Genomic DNA, 14,383 nt, shown 5'->3' on the forward strand with positions numbered 1-14,383 from the left:
GTTCATGCAGCCCCAGGGTCCCCGTAGCGTGCGGCAGTGGAGAGCAGGAGACTGACGCCGGAGACGGGCAGCAGCGTCCGCCGCGGTCAGGTCGGATGGCGCAGCCGCGTACTCGCTCTCCCACTTCGTCGGACTTCTTAGCGGGCGCCACGGCTAGCAACGGGGAAGCCACACCAGTCGGGCAGGCACTTAGCAGGTGAGGGGGCTGCAGAGAAGGTAAAAGAAGGGCTACCGCTGTCCGCCGTCCCTATCGAGGCCCCGCCGCGTCACTTCCGGTCCGGGCAGTTTCCAGCGTGAGTCCCCGGCTCCTTCCAGATCGGTCTGATGCAGGAGCCCGGGCCCAACACGTCTACCTCTCTCCACAGCTAGGCCACGCCCCTGTGGTTGAGATTTTTAGTTTGGGAAGACAGATCAGAAAATCGATCATTCCTGTGTGTGGGCAAGATTTTTCAGAAATATCGCCAAAATGGTCATTTGTACACAGCTTTAGTGTCTCCACCTTAATCACAGCTTTCTCTTCTGGGGAGATTTCTGGAAATACTGTACACCAGGGTGAGATTCGAGAAACCCCCTGCCCGACACTAACATGCTGTGACACACTGTCTTCCAGAAGCCAACGCAACACATTTATTGAGCTGCAATAACTAAATGCAGCATTGTGATTTTATAGAAATAAATACTCTGCCATAGTATGTTATAACAGTGGGAACAATACAATAATTAGGTATTGTGGATGAAAGTAGAGCGGCAGCTCCTAATATAAACAACAGATTAACGCAATAAATTGATAATTAGAGATGTGCGGGTTCCGATTTACTTGGTTCTTAACGCCAAAATTAACGCTAGTTCGGATTTATTCAGATTTTTCTTATTGGCTATCCAAAACACGTGGCATCCGAGAGCCAATAAGATGCTTTTTTGAGATCAAGGTAAATCCGGTAAATCCGAGCCGCACACCTCTACTGATAATATCAATAGCATGAGACATAAACATTGGTTGTCACAACCATTTACACTGGATCAATATATTACTAGTCTCACTAACTCCTGAAACAGGGAATTATCTCAAGGGAAAATTAACATATATTTACTTACAGCTCTACAATATACCATCATACATACACCCAGGGCTTAAAGTGATCCTGGAGGGGTGGTGGAACTCATTTACCCCTCCACCTACCCCTACTCCCCCCCCCCCCCCCCCCACATTCCCCATTCCCTCACATAAAGTGGAGCCAGTGCTAGTGTTTTCGGCACACCCCTGCAAACTATAAATTAGTGCCCTAATTCCCATACTTTATAAAGGGACATTGATCTCACAAAGATGCAGCGTGGTCACATAATAGTACCCCCAATTTAAATTACACCACACAGTAACACAATCTTATTTACATTGCACTGCATGTAATGCCCCTTATTCAAATTACACCACATAGTAATGCCCCTTATTCAGGTTACGTCACTCAGTAGTGCCCTTTATTCACATTGCACTACACAATGGTACCCTCTATGCATGTTTGCCACATAGTAATGCTTATATACAATGCCCACAGTAGTGCCCCTTATACACAATTCCCACAGAAATAGTGCCCCTTACACATAATGCCCACAATAATAATGCCCCTTACACATAATGACCACAGTAGTGCATCTTATACACATAATGCCCACAGTAGTGCCCCTTATATACATCTCTGCCTCTGTCACTCCAGCAGCTCACCGTCTGTATCCCTCCAGCTGCTCCATGCCCTGTATCCCTCTAGCAGCTCCCCCACCTCTCTTTTCCTCCAGCCCTTGCTCATCTTGTTTTTAAGATGTACAGAGCCTGCTCCTTCTTCACTTCAGCAGCGGTGACAGCATGACATCATATACGTCGTGCCGGAAAATGAAGCCACTGGGACCTGAGGAGGGGATGAATAAGGTCCAACAGACACAGTGTGTGTGAGTACCAGGAGGGGTAAGCTGTAAATGGAGGAGGACCATGGAGCCACCAAAACCTGAGGAAGGGGGAGGTAGCTGCAGCTTATCATTAACACTAGCGCCGCCTGCATCATCTATTGATGTAAGTGATGGGTCAGGTTTTTCTGTTGGAATTACTGTGCAGGGCAATGGAGGTGGTGGAACCAGTTCCCCCTACCATTACAGGTGGTGGGACTCAGTTCCACCTCGTTCCCCCCCACTTTAACCCCTGCATACGCCTAGGCAACACTCAAACACACCACACAGATGAAGCAGTGCGCCTCAAGTTGGGGCCCTTATTTATGGATGTCGGCATGGAAGCACCATGTGTTCAGTTTACAGCTTTTCAGGGGTCTTTATTGCAAACTTTCCTGTAGCAACAAATGTAAATTCCTAAGCACATATCCCTGCTTAATAGTATCCTGGGACCTGTAGTTCCACAATTTTACTTACCCACCAGTGGGAGCACAACATGGTATATGCTCAGATGCTGATTAAACAAACACTTGGTGCACATTCACCTTCCCACCCACCTTTCTTTGACTCTTCAGCCAGTACTTGTGGCTTGGTATAGTGCATACCCCTCCTTCTAGCAGAGCTGTAACTAGACATTTCTCATATGTCCTAGAGGATGCTGGGTCCACTTCAGTACCATGGGGTATAGACTGTTCCGCAGGAGCCATGGGCACTTTAAGACTTTTCTAGAGTGTGAACTGGCTCCTCCCTCTATGCCCCTCCTCCAGATCTCAGTTTAGAAAATGTGCCCAGGCAGACTGGTCGCACTCCAGTGGAGCTCTACTGAGTTTCACTGAAAATACTTTATGTTAGGTTTTTTATTTTCAGGGAGACTGCTGGCAACAGTCTCCCTGCTTCGTGGGACTTAGAGGGAAGAAGTAGGAACCAACTTCCTAAAGAGTTTCATGGCTCTGCTTCTTGCTGACAGGACACCATTAGCTCCTGAAGGGTACTGAACACTAGCTGCGGCTATGCGCTCACTCCCACAGAACGCCGTCACCCCCCTAACAGAGCCAGAAGTCAGAAGACGCGTGAGTATTACCACAGTAGATCTGCAAGAGGGACCTCCGGTCATCGTGACGGCTCAAGGTACCGCACAGCGAGCGGGAACTCTGCGCAGACATGCTATCCATACACAGTGCACAGCGGGTGCAGGGCGCCGGGGGAGGGGGGGGGGGGCGCCCAGGGCAGCATGAACACCTACTCTGACTGGCAAAAAGGTAGCATATTGGGCCGTGGCACAATCCTACACCCCTGCCAGTATAAATATTTTAGTCACGTATTCTGAGGGGAAACGCGCCATTACAGGGGGCGGGGCTTCCTCCTCAGTCAGCCAGCACACTGCTCAGCGCCATTTTCTCAAAGCAAGCTGCAGGGGAAGAAACGCTGGTCCTCCTCCTCCACTTCTGAACCAAGTATCAGGGTGCAAAAAGAGGGGGGGGGGCCACAGTGTAAATTGGTGCTGTATTGTTAATTTGGCATTATAAAAGCGCTACAGGTCTCTGTGGACATTTTATATTACACAGGGAGTTTAGTCATTAGCGCTGAGTTGTAAACTGGTGTAAATGCCAAATTGCTTTCTAACAAATATTTAAAATGCCCGCTCTAATATATATTGTAAACGCCTGCACCTCTTATTACCATGTGCCATGAATGTGCGTTATACATAGCAAAACACTGCATCCCATAAGAGAAAACAATACACCCACACATTATCTGAGTTCCAAAGCTCATTGATGTATATATTTGTTATTAAAAGGATATGTATTCAATATATCACAATGTACAGTATACACATAATTACATGATTACAATTTATACAGTAAGCAGTTAATACATACAGTTACAGTTACAGGCCAGCATACAATACCATTATCTTTCTCATATAAATTCGTCTCTCCATATCACTCTCTCTCTCTCTGTAAAATCATGCAGGAACTGGTCTAGAAGCAACTCCATCATCGTCTGGTACAAAACAACAACTAACTTCCTGTGTGTTCAGCAATGTGTTATCTAGTTTTTGGGGGAGGAGACTTTCTCATTCATGATGAGTCACTGGTATGTTCGTGTGCTGAACAGGTTCAGCCTTGGGGACGTCTGAGGGGGCTGGCCTGAGTTTCCTGTCCATTGTACTAATAAGAGTGATTTTAGCTTTCATACATTTAATCATAACTATTTGTTGCAATGTCCTACAACTTAATAACAAGTATCAAATGAATCTACACATTAATCTGGTTGCTTAAATACCAAAAATGACACGTGTATCTTGCTTCGTTCAAATAATACACATACATGACATTACTTCATTATATAATTTTAAATCATCATGATGTCTGGCGCTTGATATTATTATAATTATGTACTGTATGAAATAAGTGTCGAATCCATCTCTGTGGCATGTCCGTGTAAATGTGTGTGTTACCATATATTGCTGTGCTCGCTGCGCGTATTTGCAAGTATAGCGACTTATATGTGTGTAGAGTTTGTATGTTCTTTCTATGTAATATTTTTGACTTCGACACTGGCAAATCCCTTCTGTGTCCTTCTGACAGATTTTACTGTGGGTCTGTCCCCTATAAGTCCCGGAGTGTCTGTGGTGTGTTTGTGCACGTGTGTGACATGTCTGAGGCAGGGAGCTCTTCCCCTGAGGGAGCCATTTTAGGGACACAGAGTTGTAATGTGGTGGCGCTGCCGGCACACCACGAGCCTGAATGGGTGAATGAATTGCGTGATAGTGTGAATCATATCAGTAAAAGATTGGATAAGTCTGAGTCTCATGCAGAAACCTGGAGAAATCCATGGAAGACGTGATTTTTAATAGTTCTGCCTTTTCATCCACAGGGGACCCCTCTGGGTCACATAAAAGGTCATTTTCACAAGTAGTACAAACTGATACCGACACGGACCCTGATTCCTGTGTCGACACTAGTGATTCCAGGGGAATAGATCCAGAATTAGCTAAAAACATTCAGTACATGATTGTTGCTATAAAGGAGGTGTTAGAAGTTATGGAGCCCCTCCTTTACCTCAGGAGAAGGCTTACTTTTATAAAGAAAAGAAAATTAACGTAACTTTTCCTCCATCTCATGAGCTGAACACTCTCTTTGAGGGAGTCTGGGTAAACCCTGAAAAAAAATTTCAGATTCCCAAAAGAATTCAGGTAGCTTATCCTTTCCCGGCAGAGGACAGGAAAAGGTGGGAGTCACCACCCGTTTTAGACAGTGCCCTGTCACGATTAACAAAAAAGGTGATTCTCCCTGCGCCTGGGACGGCTTCCCTAAAGGAGCCGGCAGACCGCAAGTTAGAGACTACGTTAAAATCTATTTATGTGTCCAATGGGACACTACTCAGGCCTACCATTGCCTGTGCGTGGGTGAGTAGTGCTGTTGAAAAGTGGTCAGAAAACTTGTCATCAGAGATTGACACAATAGATAGAGACGAGATTCTCCTAACGTTGGGTCATATCAAAGACACTGCTGCGTATATGCTAGAAGCCATGAAAGATATTGGGCTCTTGGGATCAAAAGCCGCTACCATGGCTGTTTCAGCAAGGAGGGCGTTGTGGATTCGCCAATGGAATGCTGACGCAGATTCCAAAAGGAATATGGAGGCTCTCCCGTATAAAGGTGAGGCCTTGTTTGGAGATGGGCTGGATGCTTTAGTTTCTTGTCACGTCTGAGGATTCTTGTGGATCCGGATTTGGGGAAGATGATTCTGGTGCACTTGGATCTCTGAATAACAAACAAGCGGGACGGATGAAGGTCTTGCGCATTTATTACTTAGAGTAGTTTAACAGAGTTCGCCAAAGACAGTTGAATAGAGATACTACTGTAGGTTAGCGGGTGGCTGAGGATACCGGAGCCGTGACCCAGTACTTTAAAGGAGGAATTCCGAAGGCTGTTTACTGCGGCGTCCAGAACAGGTAGCTAGGTAGGACACGGGAACAGAGTCGGCAGTCTGCATAAGGCTATATCAGGAGGCTTGGGTAATTTGCTGTAACAAGAACCTGACACTGGAGACGCTGCGGGAGCACAGAGAACTAGCTTCACAGATACTGTGAAAGACGTTGCACTGGCAATTCCCTCCTCCAGGCCTTCCTGTATTATAGCAGCTGCTCAGAGCAAATTGGCCACAGGAAAGTGATAAATTGGTGCAGTGTGGGCAAGACAGGCTTTTTGCCCACATCCAAGATGGCCACCAGGAACACAGCCCAGCCTGTTCACAGAAGCCCTGGCTCCACAGCAGCACTGCTAACCCCTGCCGGAATGACATGCTGCCAGTTTGTTGAGCTGCCAACCAGTGCCCCTGCCTGTCCTCCCAGCACACCCTGCCCGGCGCCAGCAACCGCACCTCCACCAGCTGGACCTCTCCAAAGGGACCGGACAGGTAAGAGCCGGCTCCCATGCACAGTCTCCCGCATGACTGTGACATTTCTGCGGCTACCGCAGGTAAGTCGAGATTCTTGCCTTATGCTCCTGCGCCAGTAAAAAAGACACATCACTCTCAGATGCAGTCATTTCGGCCCAATAAATACAAAAAGGGTAAAGGTTCCCCTTTCTTTGCGGGTAGAGGAAGGGGAAAAGAAAAAAAATCTGCAGCGTCTGCAGGATCACAGGAGCAGAAATCAACCCCTGCTTCTGCCAAATCTTCAGCATGACGCTGGGGCTCCCTTGCGGGAGTCCGCTCAGGTGGGGGCATGTCTTAAACTTTTCAGTCAGTTCTGGGTTCAATCTGGCCTGGACCCGTGGATCTTACAAACTGGAGTTTCAAGACGCTCCCTCATGCCGATTTTTCAAATCGGCCTTACCAGCTTCTCTCCCAGACAGGAAAGTAGTAGCAGCAGCAATACAAAAATTATGTCAGGATCAAGTCATTGTCCTGGTTCCCTTGTCACAACAAGGAGAAGGGTTTCATGCAAGCCTCTTTGTAGTTCCGAAGCCGGACGGCTCGGTCAGACCGATTCTAAACCTGAAATCTCTGAATCTCTACCTGCAAATGTTCAAGTTCAAGATGGAATCTCTGAGGGCAGTGATTTCCAGTCTGGAGGAAGGAGATTTCATGGTGTCAGTGGACATAAAGTATGCCTACTTACATGTTCCCATTTATCCTCCACATCAAGCTTATCTGAGATACGCGATACAGGAGTGTCATTACCAATTTCAGATGTTGCCGTTTGGACTCTCCACGGCACCGAGGGTGTTCACCAAGGTGATGGCGGAGATGATGGTCCTCCTTCGACAGCAAGGAGTCAGTATAATTCCTTACCTGGACGATCTCCTGATAAAAGCGAGGTCCAGGGAAAAGTTGGTGCAGAACATTGCACTATCCCTGTCAGTACTTCAACAACACGGTTGGATCATAAATTTTCCAAAGTCACAGTTGGAACCAACGACAGATTGTCCTTTCTGGGGATGATACTGGACACAGAAGGACAGAGGGTATTTCTTCCAGTATAAAAGGCAAACGAAATCCAGAGAATGGTCAAACAAATTCTGAAACCAACAAGAGTATCGATTCATCAATGCATTCGGTTGTTGGGAAAGATGGTAGCGGCCTACAAGGCCATACAGTTTGTCCGATTCCATGCCAGAGTATTCCAGTGGGACCCGTTGGACAAGTGGTCCGGATCCAACCTACACATGCACCGGGAGATAATCCTTTCATCCAAAGCCAGAATTTCGCTTCTGTGGTGGCTACACAGTTCTCACCTACTAGAGGGACGCAGGTTCGGGATTCAGGACTGGGTCCTAGTAACCACGGATGCAAGTCTCCGAGGCTGGGGTGCAGTCACACAGGGAAAAAGCTTCCAAGGAAGATGGTCAAGTCAGGAATCCTGTCTTCACATAAACGTTCTGGAGTTGAGAGCCATTTACAACGGCCTTCTACAAGCGGGGCATCTTCTTCAAGATCAACCCGTACAGATCCAGTCGGACAATGTAACAGCAGTCGCGTACATAAACTGTCAGGGCGGAACGAAAAGCAGAGCGGCGATGGCAGAGGTGACAAAGATCCTCCTCTGGGCAGAAAGACATGCCTGTTGGCAGTTTTCATTCCAGGAGTGGACAACTGGGAAGCAGACTTCCTCAGCAGACACGATCTCCATCCAGGAGAATGGGGCCTCCACCAAGAAGTCTTCACAGAGGTTACAGGTCTTTGGGGAGTTCCTCAAGTAGACATGATGGCATCTCGTCTCAACAAGAAGCTTCAGAGATATTGTTCCAGGTTGAGAGACCCTCAAGCAATAGCAGTGGATGCACTGGTGACCCAGTGGGTGTTTCGGTCGGTGTATGTCTTTCCTCCACTTCCACTAATACCAAAAGTGCTCAAGATCATAAGAAGAACAAGGGTTCGAGCGATCCTCATTGTCCCAGACTGGCCAAGGAGAGCTTGGTATCCAGATCTTCAGGAGTTGCTCATAGAAGATCCTCAGCCTCTTCCTCTTCGCGAGGACCTGCTGCAGCAGGGACCGTGCGTGTATCAAGACTTACCGCGGCTACGTTTGACGGCATGGCTGTTGAGCACCGGATCCTAGCCCAAAAGGGTATTCCCAAAGAAGTCATTCCTACTCTGATTCAGCCCAGGAAAGGAGTAACGTCTAAACATTACCACCGTATTTGGAGAAAATATGTGTCTTTGTGTGAATCCAAGAAGGCTCCTATGGAAGAGTTTCAGTTAGGACGTTTTCTCCATTTTCTGCAGGCAGGTGTGAATGCGGGCCTAAGATTGGGTTCAATCAAGGTACAGATTTCGGCCTTGTCCGTTTTCTTTCAGAAACAACTGGCCTCCCTTCCAGAAGTTCAGACGTTCGTGAAAGGGGTTCTGCACATCCAACCTCCATTTGTGCCTCCAGTGGCACCATGGGATCTTAACGTGGTGTTGCAGTTCCTTCAATCGGATTGGTTTGAACCTCTACAGGAGATAGAGTTGAAGTTTCTCACTTGGAAAGTGGTCATGCTGTTGGCCTTGGCATCCGCAAGGAGGGTGTCTGAGTTAGGTGCCTTGTCTCACAAAAGTCCTTACTTGATCTTCCATGAAGATAGGGCTGAGTTAAGAACTTGTCAGCAATTTCTTCCAAAGGTGGCTTCTTCTTTCCATATAAACCAACCTATTGTGGTGCCAGTGGCTACTGATGCCTTCGCTGCGTCAAAGTCTCTGGATGTGGTCAGAACTTTGAAAATTTATATCGCAAGAACAGCTCGGATACGGAAAACAGAGGCTCTGTTTGTCCTGTATGCTCCCAACAAGATTGGGTGTCCTGCTTCTAAGCAGACAATTGCGCGCTGGATCAGAGGTACGATTCAGCACACTCATTCCACGGCAGGATTGCCGATACCGAATTCGGTAAATGCCCATTCTACTAGAAAGGTGGGCTCATCCTGGGCGGCAGCCCGGGGGGTCTCGGCGTTACAACTTTGCTGAGCAGCTACTTGGTCAGGGACAAACATGTTTGCTAAGTTTTACAAGTTTGACACCTTGGCCGATGAGGACCTCAAGTTTGGTCAATCGGTGCTGCAGGGTCATCCACACTCTCCCGCCCTTACTGGAGCTTTGGTATAACCCCATGGTACTGAAGTGGACCCCAGCATCTTCTAGGACGTATGAGAAAACAGGATTTTAATACCTACCGGTAAAACCTTTTCTCCTAGTCCGTAGAGGATGCTGGGCACCCTGCCCAGTGCAGCTGGGGGTGTGCTCTACGCTCCCTTGTATAAATGTTGCTTGTATATCTAAGTATCCGTGCAGCCCAGGTTAGAGTAGGAAATCTTTTCAGGTATTCCTTTGATTTGGCAATATCTAGGAAAGGAAGACGAACCTCTGGCGCTACTGGATAGTGTTCATAAAAATAAACTGAAGTTTTTATTTCTGTGCAAAAAAACTGTCCCTGACGAAGCACGGCATCATTGGCCAAGTGAAACGCGTTGGACAACGCCCCCCTATTCATCCGAGATCCGGAGATCCTGACCTCCTGGAAGACGCCGGCAAAGGAACACCACGAGGATCGGAGTTACAGGCACCTGTAACACATCGCGGCTCCGAGGAAATAACACTAACAGTTTACTGGATGCAAGAGAAACAGACTCCCCAGCCCCGCACGGGGTGAAGACACGTAAGTACTCTTTCAATCAAATGTAATCTGATGCTGTAATACCCTACGCGCTCTGCATCCATAGCATAAGCTACCGAACTAACAAAACCCCACAAAGCAGGGAACATTGGAAACGGACTTTGCAGACATTTTGTAGGACTTCCACCTTCAGCACAAACTTGCTTAACGATTTACCATACATGCATAAGACCGTTCTCCCTTATGTATTAACTGTATCAACTGTATTGAATGCTGTTAACTAGTCATTGAGAGCGCGCTCATTTATTAAGACATATTTAAATACTGTATTATATTTTAACATAATAACAATTAGCTTATTAAAGAATCTTTTATTCCAATTACAATTCTATTCATTTATTCATCATACTCATTTGTTTGCATAACTATTTTTATACTGTTTACTCTAATATATGATTGACATATATATGAATTCACAATAGGACACTTTTTTGCACAGAAAGAAAAACTTCAGTTTATTTTTATGAACACTATCCAGTAGCGCCAGAGGTTCGTCTTCCTTTCCTAGACCCTGCCCAGTGCGTTCTTTACCTGCATTTATTATTTTGTTAAGTTGTTTCAGCACGTTTGCTGTAATGTTCATGCTCATTGGCATGTGTTATGTTGAATGCCATGTTGTGCGGGATGGTTGAAGTGTGAGCTGGTATGAATCTCACCGTTATCTTAAAAGTAAATCCTTTCCTCGAAATGTCCGTCTCCCTGGGCACAGTTCTTATACTGAGGTCTAGAGGAGGGGCATAGAGGGAGGAGACAGTTCACACTCTAGAAAAGTCTTAAAGTGCCCATGGCTCCTGCGGAACTGTCTATACCCCATGGTACTGAAGTGGACCCCAGCATCCTCTACGGGCTAGGAGAAAAGGATTTACTGGTAGGTATTAAAATCCTGTTTTTGGTGCCCTGTGCCAAAAAGAGAATTGGTGTCTTCCCCGATAATTAAAATTTGGACAGTGCGCACTTAAGGTGCGCACAAAAAATATAGGGGTGTGGGGTAGGGGCATGGTCACAAAATAATACCAATCCATATTACACCACACAGTAATCTCCATTTTTCAAATTACTTCACACAGTAGTGCCATTTATACACATTACACCAGGTAGAGCTTCTTATACACATTACTACCGATAGAGCCCCCTTTTACACATTACATCAGACAAAGTCCCCTTTTACACATTACGCCAGACAGAGGCCCTTTTTCACATTACATCAGACAGAGCCCATTTTTACACATTACATCAGACAGAGCCCCCTTTTTACACATCATGCCATGTAAAGTTCTCTTTTACACATTACCTTTTACACATTATACAGGACAGGGCCCCTTTTTATAGATTACGTCAGACAGAGCCCCCTTTTACACATTACATCAGACAGAGCTCCCTTTTACACATTACATCAGACAGAGACCCTTTTTACACATTACGCCAGGTAGAGCCCCCTTTTTACGCATTATGCCAGGTAGAGCCCCTTTTTTACACATTATGCCAGGAAGGGCCCACTTTTTACACATTACACCAGGTGGAGCCCCCTTTCTAGACATAACACCAGGCAGAGCCCCCTTTTACACATTACACCAGGTAGAGTCCCCCTTTTACACATTACACCAGGCAGAGACCCCTTTTTATACATTACGCTAGGTAGAGCCCACTTTTTATACATTATGGCAGGTAGAGTCCCCTTTTACTCATTACACCAGGTAGAGTCCCCTTTTTACACATTATACCAGGCAGATCCCCCTTTTACAAAGCCAGGGAGAGAGAGTGTGAGTGAGTGAGTGAGTGAGTGAGTGAGTGTGTGTGTGTGTGTGTGTGTGTGTGTGTGTGTGTGTGTGTGTGTGTGTGTGTGTGTGTCTGTTATACTTACATTTGGTTCTGGAGCAGCAGCTTCCATCAACCAGCTGTCTCTTCTATCTTCCTCTTTTTACCATGATCCTGTGACTCTTCGAAGCACAGGGCACTGTGGGAAGACTGGTGGCGTGTCATCTCTCCCAGAAGATTTGGGGGGTGGGAGGGAGAAGGGGGTGCTGCATCGCTGTCTGGCTACCTACGTGAGACAAAATGGGCAATTCAGCTGAGCGCTAATGGTGGGTGGGTAGCTAGGTGGACCCCATTGTGCGGCACGGCCAAACAGGTGTTGCCGGTGGATATGCTGTGTGCAGGGCTGCCATCAGAAATTGCGGGCCTGAAACTGACAAAATAGGCAGCCCCCCACTGTGGAGGAGTCAGCTTTAGAATTGCACCAGTTAACGTGTGTGTGTGTGTGTGTGTGTGTGTGTATATATATATATATATATATATATACACACACACACACACACACACACACATGCATACATACATACATACATACATACATACATGTGCCACTGTCGGGAGGGCACGGGGTGCTGATGATGCTGCCTGGCAGCCTCCATCCCCGCTGCTCTGCTGCTCTCCTCCGTCCTCCTGCAGCTGTATTGAAAACGTCCCTCCCAAAATGGCCGCCACCTCAGAGGAGACAGTTATTCAAGATACTAGAGGGCTCCTCTAGTATCTTGAATAACTGTCTCCTCTGTGGCGGTGGCCATTTTGGGAGGGAAGTTTTCAATACAGAGCTGCTGGAGGGTCGGAGGACATCGGCAGAACAGCGGGGATGGCCGCGGAACGGCGGGGACGGCGGCAGGCGGGCAGGTGGCTGCATGAGCATCCTGGGCCCTCCTTTCTCTGTCAGAGAGGCTGGGCCCGAGACAGCTGTGCCCCCAGGACCCCCCTGATGGTGGCCCTGGCTGTGTGCCAGGCACCACTTGCACACTGCTAGTTATGGCCCCGTACAAGAAATAAAAAGTGTGAGTGCGCCTGTATAGGGGTGGTCAAGACCCCTTAAATGGTTAAACACATAAAAAGCATGTATACTGGCCCCACCTGTCAGTCCGATAAATAAAGGGACGGTTAAACAATTCGATAAAATATTTAAAAAAAAACACAATTTATCAAACATTCAATAAAAAAGGAGAGGTGCCTTTCTAATGGTATTAAATTAAAAGTTCACAAATAGACCACTTATATCTCACTCAATAGTGGGCAATCCACAGCATCTGGCTAGGGCTCATTCCTCAGTATAGCAAAGGTTTGTAAAAAGTGAGAATGTTACCCGATCTTTCAATTGCAGTCTCCAGGGTATCTCAAATTCAAACAGAGTTCCAAATAGGAGCAAGGGGAAATGATCCGGGTCCAAACAGAATCTCACTTGTAGAGTTCCGTAGAAACAATGAGTCCAATTGATGCCAAGTATGGAAAGGAGTGAAAGCAGTGCTTGTGGTCAGTGGTGATGAGCTCAACGTGTTTCGCTGGTCTAATGGCTGCCAGCTTCCATTTTGTGATTTGCGGGTCCAAGGTCAGGAGTGAGACTTTAATGATGCAAATCGTGTCATTAAGGCAAGTCCCATCCACCTGACGCCTCTGTTACATAGTAACATAATAACATAGTCAGTCAGGTTGAAAAAGACTAGTAGTCCATCGAGTTCTACCTGAATTATATTGCATTCCCTATTCTATTTAGGTTAAAGGCTATATCCTCGTATATCTTTTTCCATTAGAAATTTGTCTAACCCATTTTTAAACGTATTGACTGAGTCCACCATTAAAATCTTCTCTGGCAGTGTATTCCATACTCATATTGCCCTCACAGTGAAGAATCTCTTCCTGCGCTGAGTATGAAATTTACTATCCTCAAGCCTTAGCGGGTGTCCACACGTTTTGTGTAGAGGTCTCTTACTAAACAACTCACATGATAGCTCCATATATTGCCCCTTTATATATTTGTAAATATTAATCATATCTCCTCTTAGACGTCTCATTTCTAGTGTAAACATATCTAATCTAGAAAGCCTCTCCTCATAGTCCAGTGTCTCCAACCCCTTAATCAATTTGGTAGCTCGCCTCTGAACTTTTTCAAGTTCTAATATGTCTTTTTTATAGTGTTTTGCCCAGAACTGTACACAATACTCAAGATGCAACCGAACCAATGATTTGTACAGTGGCAGGATTACGCTCTCATCCCTTGTCTCAATTCCCCTTTTAATGCATACTAACACCTTATTTACCTTTGTTGCTGCACTTTGACATTGTGTGTTGTTGCTAAATCTACTATCAATGAAAACCCCAAAATCCTTTTCTAATACAGTTTCCCGTATTATTTCCCCATTTAATTGGTAGGTTGCATGTTTATTTTTAGTCCCAAAGTGCATACCTTTACATTTTTCCACATTAAACCTCATACAGCATTTCATTGCCCAAACTTCCAGTTTA

At 46.3% G+C, this 14,383-nt stretch overlaps 2 long non-coding RNA genes across 3 annotated transcripts in view; both read right to left on the reverse strand.

The window, feature by feature from the left end:
• Positions 1 to 14,383, reverse strand: part of LOC134935248 (uncharacterized) — a 297,771-nt gene that overhangs the window by 184,140 nt on the left and 99,248 nt on the right. The window lies entirely within an intron of this gene.
• The window catches only part of LOC134935249 (uncharacterized), a 32,566-nt gene that overhangs the window by 9,166 nt on the left and 9,017 nt on the right, over positions 1 to 14,383 (reverse strand). Inside the window, exon 3 of the long non-coding RNA XR_010180012.1 lies at positions 11,961 to 12,140. This is a non-coding gene — a long non-coding RNA (uncharacterized LOC134935249). The remainder of the gene's footprint in view (positions 1 to 11,960; positions 12,141 to 14,383) is intronic.

Source organism: Pseudophryne corroboree, chromosome 6, assembly GCF_028390025.1.
Source record: "Pseudophryne corroboree isolate aPseCor3 chromosome 6, aPseCor3.hap2, whole genome shotgun sequence".
NCBI lineage: Eukaryota > Metazoa > Chordata > Amphibia > Anura > Myobatrachidae > Pseudophryne > Pseudophryne corroboree.